The sequence below is a fragment of the Magallana gigas genome, chromosome 8 (assembly GCF_963853765.1).
Source record: "Magallana gigas chromosome 8, xbMagGiga1.1, whole genome shotgun sequence".
NCBI lineage: Eukaryota > Metazoa > Mollusca > Bivalvia > Ostreida > Ostreidae > Magallana > Magallana gigas.
This window is the reverse complement of record NC_088860.1, coordinates 41,755,839-41,764,532: the sequence shown is the minus strand read 5'-3', so window position 1 is coordinate 41,764,532 and position 8,694 is coordinate 41,755,839.

Here is an 8,694-nt window from a genome sequence, read left to right as displayed (position 1 = left end):
GGCGCCTAGCGCCCAAACTGGGAGGTGTGCCATCAGGCCGAGACCGGATCCCCGGGGGTACGGGTGTCCCCTGACGGAATCCGGTCTCAAAAGGGGCCCAATTGACACCGATTTCCGGCGCCAGGGTGCTGAGTTGACCCTACCATACAGGTTCCATACATTATTGTAGGGTCTCCATACAGGGCGCCTAGCGCCCAAACTAGGAGGTGTGCCATCTAGCTGAGACCGGTTCTTTGGGGGTACGGGTGTCCCCCGACGGAATCCGGTTTCAAAAGAGGCGATATAAGCACCGATTTCCGGCGCCAGGGCGCTGAGTTGACCCTATCATACAGGTTCCATACATTATTGTAGGGTCTCTATACAGGGCGCCTAGCGCCCAAACTGGGAGGTGTGCCATCAGGCCGAGACCGGATCCCCGGGGGTACGGGTGTCCCCTGACGGAATCCGGTCTCAAAAGGGGCCCAATTGACACCGATTTCCGGCGCCAGGGTGCTGAGTTGACCCTACCATACAGGTTCCATACATTATTGTAGGGTCTCCATACAGGGCGCCTAGCGCCCAAACTAGGAGGTGTGCCATCTAGCTGAGACCGGTTCTTTGGGGGTACGGGTGTCCCCCGACGGAATCCGGTTTCAAAAGAGGCGATATAAGCACCGATTTCCGGCGCCAGGGCGCTGAGTTGACCCTATCATACAGGTTCCATACATTATTGTAGGGTCTCTATACAGGGCGCCTAGCGCCCAAACTGGGAGGTGTGCCATCAGGCCGAGACCGGATCCCCGGGGGTACGGGTGTCCCCTGACGGAATCCGGTCTCAAAAGGGGCCCAATTGACACCGATTTCCGGCGCCAGGGTGCTGAGTTGACCCTACCATACAGGTTCCATACATTATTGTAGGGTCTCCATACAGGGCGCCTAGCGCCCAAACTAGGAGGTGTGCCATCTAGCTGAGACCGGTTCTTTGGGGGTACGGGTGTCCCCCGACGGAATCCGGTTTCAAAAGAGGCGATATAAGCACCGATTTCCGGCGCCAGGGCGCTGAGTTGACCCTATCATACAGGTTCCATACATTATTGTAGGGTCTCTATACAGGGCGCCTAGCGCCCAAACTGGGAGGTGTGCCATCAGGCCGAGACCGGATCCCCGGGGGTACGGGTGTCCCCTGACGGAATCCGGTCTCAAAAGGGGCCCAATTGACACCGATTTCCGGCGCCAGGGTGCTGAGTTGACCCTACCATACAGGTTCCATACATTATTGTAGGGTCTCCATACAGGGCGCCTAGCGCCCAAACTAGGAGGTGTGCCATCTAGCTGAGACCGGTTCTTTGGGGGTACGGGTGTCCCCCGACGGAATCCGGTTTCAAAAGAGGCGATATAAGCACCGATTTCCGGCGCCAGGGCGCTGAGTTGACCCTATCATACAGGTTCCATACATTATTGTAGGGTCTCTATACAGGGCGCCTAGCGCCCAAACTGGGAGGTGTGCCATCAGGCCGAGACCGGATCCCCGGGGGTACGGGTGTCCCCTGACGGAATCCGGTCTCAAAAGGGGCCCAATTGACACCGATTTCCGGCGCCAGGGTGCTGAGTTGACCCTACCATACAGGTTCCATACATTATTGTAGGGTCTCCATACAGGGCGCCTAGCGCCCAAACTAGGAGGTGTGCCATCTAGCTGAGACCGGTTCTTTGGGGGTACGGGTGTCCCCCGACGGAATCCGGTTTCAAAAGAGGCGATATAAGCACCGATTTCCGGCGCCAGGGCGCTGAGTTGACCCTATCATACAGGTTCCATACATTATTGTAGGGTCTCTATACAGGGCGCCTAGCGCCCAAACTGGGAGGTGTGCCATCAGGCCGAGACCGGATCCCCGGGGGTACGGGTGTCCCCTGACGGAATCCGGTCTCAAAAGGGGCCCAATTGACACCGATTTCCGGCGCCAGGGTGCTGAGTTGACCCTACCATACAGGTTCCATACATTATTGTAGGGTCTCCATACAGGGCGCCTAGCGCCCAAACTAGGAGGTGTGCCATCTAGCTGAGACCGGTTCTTTGGGGGTACGGGTGTCCCCCGACGGAATCCGGTTTCAAAAGAGGCGATATAAGCACCGATTTCCGGCGCCAGGGCGCTGAGTTGACCCTATCATACAGGTTCCATACATTATTGTAGGGTCTCCATACAGGGCACCTTGCTGTAGGATTTTTTTTAGAGAAAATATAGTACGTGATGTAATGTTTGTTTATTCGGATATTAAATTATTTTTTTTTGGTTTGTTTGATTGTATATCAAAGTATAACAGTCATAGTTCTGATTGTTCAACTTCAATTTCTTTGAAATGCTTTTTTACGATTTTTGCGAACTTCTTTGTTGTCCTACCAATTCCAATTTTAGAAAGGGGGTTTCCGATGTTTACAGTTTCCACATGCCTCTTTAGCTAACCACGTCAAATATTGAGCGTATCGAATGGGGATATAATTATATTGAAGAAACAAATTATTTATTCTTATACTAAGAAATGGCTTGTAGTTTTGTTTTGTAGTGTGTGCATCTTATTTCGCTATTCAATAATCGTAATAGTTAGTTGAATTTACTCAATATTTTGTACACGATAATTTATATATGTAATATAATATTATTATTGGTGGACTTAAAATAAAGAGTTCGCAGGAAACCAAGAGGCGCGGTTACAGTAAAATATTTTAAATTCAGATAAATTATTCTTGTTTTTAAGTAAATACATGAAGTAGTTAGGCTTATCTATCAAATCTATCAATTTATAGCTAAGGTTATAATTATATCACCATAGACGTTGAAATCTTGGGGGGGGGGGGGGGGGGGGGGGGTTAGCTGCGCCCACCTTCCACCCCCACCACCCAATTCCCTCGGTTTAGGATTTGCTTTGATGATTTAATTTTTTTTTCTATTTTTCTTGATTGATTTCGGAAAAGTCTCCTTCTCAAATTTGCTACCATATTACACAATCTGTTTCTAATTGTTTTAATTGAAGGATACGTCGGTCCTATCACACAACAGGCCGTGCAGACAAATTGAACACCGCGCGTATGCGCGGTATAATAATTTGTTTGCTAATTTGTTAACACGGCCTGGTGTGGAATAGAACCGACGATATCCAAAAAAAAAAAAAACATTCAATGCTTATATTTATGTTTGTTTGATATGACATTGTTTATTGTATAAGCTTATTAATACGTTTTTTGTCAGGGATATTAATAATTGATAGAACAGCCGTAAAACATGTTACGTGTATTTAGCGCGCTTCTGTGACTGAAAATATGGTGTAAAAAAAACTTAGAAAAGATATGATTTAACAATTATATTACAAAACTAGATCTCGTTACGAGTAACGATTAGGTCTTCCGCCCGATTTTATTTTCATATGATACGATGAAATATCGATATTCTCTGCCAAATCTGCGATCTTGGTGAATCTAGGTTTTTTGTCTCGAGACCGAAAACGGACGAACAAAAGAGGTTTATGAAAATAAAAGCTAGGTTTTTTTATACATTTGTTTAGTGTACACCACTGTTAATCATGGAAGATGAAACACCAAAGATAATCAGTTAAACTTGTGAATAAAATAAATTGTTTGAACTCTTCTGGTTAGTACCGGAAGTGACGGTTGACAAAAGAAAACCCGTTAAATATATCTTCAATCGATTGTCTATCATTTATAAAAGTTTGTGTCTCAATCACTTACAGTGACTAAAATCTCGCTGGTATCAATTTTGTAAAAAGGCTAGGTACCAAAGATATTTGAAATCTTGATTGTTTTCAAGTTATCTGTAATACAGTTTACGAGTGTCTTGGCCCCTCATTTAAGGGGCCAGTCCCTTTTTCTTGAGTTCAATCGAAAGGTCTCACGAATACTAACATTTTTTGTTCTTACACCCATCTAAAATTGTTGTTCATTTTTGAGATACAAATGATTGAATATTTTAGGGGCCAGCCCTCTAGATCCTTAATGGGGGCAGACTTTAGAGTTTTGATTAGTGGAATCGATTAGAATCATCAATGCAAACATTTTCTTTTCTACATTGCCTAACAAAATATGTCTCCTTCTCAAGATATATTGCATCAAAGTTTAAGTACTTTGGCCCCTTAAAATCCCTAATTACGTCATAAATGGGTGTGAAAATGATTATACCTGATAAATATTGCTACAATCAACAACTTTGCTTCTATCTTGCATTACATAATTTTGATCGTTTTTAAGTTATTTGTAATAGAGTTTATTTTAAGGGGCCAGCCCTTGTTTCCTGATTTTGTTGGAAAGAACGTTTAATTATCTACTACTTTTGTTATATATGTCTTAACAAAATACCAACTGATAAAAAGATACAGATGAAAACGTATGAAAATTTTGAATGAAAATTCGTACTCAATTTTCGAGCCCAGGCGAGCTCCAAGAAATGGCGCCACTGGCGTAAAACAACATAATAGTGCACAACTTCAAACTATAGACTACCTATCCTGAAAATTTCATAGTCATATCTCTGATAGTTTCTGAGATCAGCTCTGCACAAAATAGGTCGTGAAAATGTGCAAAATGGCCGATAAATCGGTACCGGAAGTGAGGACAGAAAAAATCTCAAAAATGTATGAAGTTTACATCAAGTCCCATCTTCTGTGAAAAAATGATTGAAATCGGTCGAATAGTTTTCGAGAAATCGCGTGCACAAAATTTGTGGAAAAAAATAATAAGAAGAAGAAATCGTACGAAAACTATAAGGTCTTCCGTTGGAAACGGAAGACCTTAATTACATGTACGTATCAAAACAGTAATGTCCATTTAAGTTTCATTTATTGCACAATAATTAATATTTTCAAAATGCGTGATGACGTTTACTTGCGTTTGTGCATAATTATGTTTATCCGTCGTGTGATTTATTGAAAATTGAACGTCACATACTTTCATTGCTAGCACAAGGGGAAATATACACCGAATTTAGATAAACATGAATGGAGTAAAAATGAAATTTAAAACAAGAACAACCCACTTTTAAAATCGCACTTAAATTGAATTGAATAAAATGCCATGCATGACTGCACAAGAACGTACAGCAGTTGGCATGGCCCACATAGGGCACAGTTCAAGATAGGTTTGTTTCTTTTAACAATATTATCCAGAAATTCCATGAAACCGGACGTGTTGACGACCTCGTTGCAAGCCAAAACGTCGTGTATTGACACATCAACAGGACCGCTACATTTTGGTAATTCACTTTCGGAATAGAAACTTTACAGCATGCGCAACTGCACGTCGTACTTTTGGAATGCATGAAGTCTCCAATTAAGTAACCAAACAGTGCGGGAAAGACTGAGACAGGGAGGATTGCATGCAAGGGAAACTTATGTAGGCTTGTACGTTGTTGTTAGCGGCTTAGCTAGACACAGACAACATTGGTTAGCTTACGCAAGATGTCAAGTGAGGTATACACGTGCTAAGTGGGGTCGATTTCTCTTTACTGATGGGTCCATATTCAATTTGCGGCGATCAGGATGGACAGATTCGTGTGTATTGTACAAGGTGGACGTTAGAACGACGTTAGAGAAAGAGGGCAATTTGCTGGTGGCTTAGTATTGGTATATCATTAAACAGGCTGAGGAAAACTGCCATCTTCACCAAACCTAGATGGTGCGTGGTATCAAAACAAGATTATTCAGCCAGTTCTGATGCAATATAATATCAAACTCCACACTGCCAGAACTACACAGCAGATGATACACGGACATAACTTCCGCTTACTTGATTGGCCGCCATGAAGTCCTGATTTTAACCTTATGGAGCATGTATGGGACGATATAGACATGAGATTTAGACAGCTTCCCCAGCCACAGAATTCTGCGGAACTTGAGAGAGACTTTATACACTCTTGGAATAACCTTCCACAAAGGTTTTAATTCAATTACGTATATTCTATGGAAGCAGATGTCTTTGTGTTATTCGTGCGAATGAGACACACGTGGTATTAGTGCTGTGACTTTTACATTCCATATTACCTACTCGTTTCTTGATTTTGTAATAAAGCCCTTAAATAAAGTCAGATTGAGGTTTTAAAAATTGTTCACTTACTTTTTGGGAGTTGATTTTAATCAACTCTCCTATGCACTTACTCGGGCAAAGCGAAAGTGAAACAGTGTTTGGACCTAAGCACAAATCAATACCGCTGACAACACTTAGTTCTTGAAAATAATCGATAAATTCGATGCTATGTATTCTGAAGCATTGATTTTCAAGAAAACTTATTTATTAATACCATGAAAATAATAAGATTTTAAATTGTACAAACAGTTTAAATATTTTTTAAAGTCGTATGTATTCCTACGCTAGAGTTTAATGTAGTCTCGTTCAACCAGACGCTTGGCTGTCTCCGTTAATATCCGACAAAACAGTCTCTCTTGCTTGTCGGAGATAAACGGAGACAGCCGAGCGTTTGGTTGAACAAGGCAAGAGTTCAATCTTGCCCGGATCCATACAATTTCTCAGAAATATTTCGATTACTGATACTACTTGCCATGCAAAATCACATATCGTTGATTTTGAATAAATGATAATCGATAAAATCAACTCCCGTCAGTTCTTCAGTACTTTGATTATTTTTTACACTTAATAATAGATATGGTCAAAATAATAAAAAAAAAATAAGAATAGTGTACAACAAAAAATTTCGGAAATATTTCTAAATAGGCTTAGTGGTCTATACAATTTAATCATCAAATCTACCTGAAAATTTTAGTAATGATTTGTTTGGTTATAAACTATAATAAAGTAAAAAATTCTACATATTCTAGCTTCTAATTTTGGTTGTGATACTATATCATTTTACAGAGCTCTTCTTCCAGATCAGGAGATCAATAAGGTTAAAAAATTGGCACGACCATCCAGTTGCAATAAAACGCAAAGTCAAAACTAAACGTATATTGCCTAATGAATTCCACTGTCAACTGCGAATTGCTTACTGTCGACTGCTGGCTGCCAACTGCTTACTCCCAAATGTTTTCTTTAACACTTTACTGGGTTAAGCGCCTGTGCAGACATTCATTTGAGGATGGATAGATTGGTAAATTGACTAGGCTAGCGTTTGTTTTATTTTACACATATTAAACACATATTAACAATCATCTGCCAACCCTAAATCACCACATTCCATATCAAATCACAACTAGCGAGCGAGCTAGTGTACTGCATGATCCTACTATTTTTATTATACCTGATCACGTGACCCGAAACCTATTCACGTACGTATGAAAACCCATCACGCACTTAGTTTTTTTAAATACTTTAAAGTACATTAACTCGTGATTACCACTTTTAAAAGACATGAGAGATAATGGAGTTTTTGATTTTTCTGATGCTATCCATATACATGTAGAATGTTTCAGATTTTGTTTCATTCTTCTCATCCAGAATGACCTTGAAAGAGTAATGGACTCATGGAATAATCATAAATATAAAACAAAACACACTTTGTCATTCGGGTCGTCCATCTTTTTTGTATAGAAACCCAGAAGTATTTGGCTTTTCCGATATGAAAAAGGATGTAGACTTAAACATTCTTGATATGTTTGAAAATACTCGGGCAACTGAAAATGATTTTGTAATAGGCTCATCTAACGAGTTTTCAAAAATTGCTCTAGAACCATAACACTGGAGTCGGAGGCAAATTGAAAAAAAAGTGTGGGGGGGGGGGGCTAGACTAATCCTCAGATATATTGAGGAAAAAAACACTATTTCCCAAAATCCTAATCCTTGGGGGGGGGGGGGGGGGGGGGGGGGGGGGGGGGCTAGTATAGTATGCCTATGACTCCAACTTCTCAATCTTTCAAGGTAAATTTAGGAACAATTATCTTTGCTGCGAGAAAAAGTTGGGGGGCTGAACCCTCTATGGTGCTATGTCCCTAATGGTTAGGGCTAACTTTGCAAAAAAAGTGGGGGGCTCAGCCCCCCTAGCCGCCCCCCCCCCCCCGGGTTCCGATGCCTATGCGTAAACGATGCTGCATCTAAATCTATAGCCCCAAACACGTTGCACGAGGCTATGGAACTTTTTTGAACCGTTTTAATTTCTGTAAAAATCAAAAAATCAAATTTCTGCCAAAACACTTTTTGAAAGTCACGGATAATATTAATCTCTCATTCCGACCAGCGCAAATTCTTTGTAGGAAGTTGCGCATGGGGATACTAGTGATAATATTGCGTACAGAGCAATGCAAATTAGGATTTCAAATAACAACAAAAACAGTGAGAAAAACTAATTAACGTTTAATGAACCTCTATCAATCTTAGCACATGTGATATATGTTTTTATATCACGATTATCACATTTCTGATACACTGAGATATCGGCTATTTAAATTTCGTTGTATCATTAAATCTATCGCAATGATCACGTAAATTACGACGCTTTCCAAACGGAGATAACAATCAAAGTACTGAAAGTACTGAAAAGCGCTAACATAGCTCGGTTCTAAAGAAAATTTACTTTGTGCAAGCTTAGTTAGAAATGAGACTTATCGACATAATGTTAATTAATATTAATGGAAAGTAACTAATGCCAGAAGAGTCGAAATGGCGTTTAAGTTGTACTCATTCAAAATGTATCCTTATTTAATTTAATTTGGTTAAGTTATTAGATCGAAATATAGTCAGAAACATTAATTAAACTGTGGAAT